Here is a 1,288-nt window from a genome sequence, read left to right on the forward strand (position 1 = left end):
AACCGCGAGAACCACTTTCAACCAATTACAATGTGACAACTCAAAGGGTATTATAGTCATTTACCCCAAATGTCACCATCTCTCCTCATTTATAAAAAGTCAGTTTCTCTCTCCTCATTAATAATGTCAGTCTCCTCTCTCCTCTCTCCTCTCTCATCTCTATTTCTTTTTCAATTTATATCACAGTGCATCCATTTTCATCTCTCACTAAAATCAAAACCTCTCTCTTCTCTCATACCCACCCAAATCAAGAACAAGGAAGACGACCCCCCCCCCCGGCGACCCCCTGGTTTCTCCGGCTGTAGCGCCACCGCTCATAGCGGCGGTGAACACAAGCAACAACGGTCAATCAGGCGATACAAGCAACATCTCCGGCCACGTCTTCCGATCTCCGACGCCGCCACCGCCACCGCCACCCCCACCGCCTCCGACGTGTTCTCTGTCCGGTTAGCATATCTCTACTCGTCTCCATTCCAGATCTGTTAGTAGATCTGACAGTTTTTCTTTAAATCGTCCTTTTCTTTTGTTTTTCCGATGATTAATGGGGTCGAAGACGATGATGTTAATGAAGATGGCAGCCGGCGCCGGAGTTACCAGCGACGGCGGTCACTGTGGTGGTGCGTGGTTTGAGTTTGAGCAGTGACAGCCGTGGTGGTTGTCTTTGTTCACGGCGGCGGTGTGAACGGGCTTGGCGATGAACGATTGTGAGGGGGTGGGTTTCTTTTGATTTTGGGTATGCTGGGTTTCTTTTGATTTTGGGTATGCTGGGTTTCTTGAATGTTTGAATATGTGGGTTTCTTTTGATTCATCTGCACACTGATATGGAACATTGTGGGTATGATGGGTTTCTTTTGATTTTGGGTATGCTGGGTTTCTTGAATGTTTGAATATGTGGGTTTTTTTGAATATGTTGGTGCTTTTTTGAATATGTTCATCAGGATATTTGATTTTTGGGGTATGCTGGTGCTTTTTGATTTTGGGTATGCTGGTGCTTTTTGAATACGCTCATCAGGTTTTTTGAATATGTTGGTGCTTTTTGATTTTTGGGTATGCTGGTGCTTTTTGAATATGTTCATCAGGCTTTTTGAATGTTTGAATATATGTGGGTTTTAATCCGTTTTGGATTTTGGGGCGATGATGATGAAAAAAAAAAAACCCGTATATTTTGATGACGAGGGCGTGGCAAAGATGGTGGAGGGTAGGTTTTTAACCTGCAACCCCACTTTTGCAGCCTCTGATTATCGGAAAATCTGAGCCAAAACTTTGTTTGTTGGTTTTTTTGTATTTT

At 43.9% G+C, this 1,288-nt stretch overlaps 1 long non-coding RNA gene across 1 annotated transcript; it reads left to right on the forward strand.

Annotated features, from left to right (window-relative positions):
• The first annotated feature begins 201 nt into the window (after nucleotides 1-201).
• On the forward strand, nucleotides 202-906 carry LOC110906732. The gene is made up of 2 exons (XR_002573878.1): nucleotides 202-446; nucleotides 554-906. It is a non-coding gene; the product is annotated as an uncharacterized LOC110906732 (long non-coding RNA).
• Nucleotides 907-1,288: the final 382 nt, after the last annotated feature.

The sequence above is a fragment of the Helianthus annuus genome, chromosome 2 (genome assembly GCF_002127325.2).
Source record: "Helianthus annuus cultivar XRQ/B chromosome 2, HanXRQr2.0-SUNRISE, whole genome shotgun sequence".
NCBI classification, from domain to species: domain Eukaryota; kingdom Viridiplantae; phylum Streptophyta; class Magnoliopsida; order Asterales; family Asteraceae; genus Helianthus; species Helianthus annuus.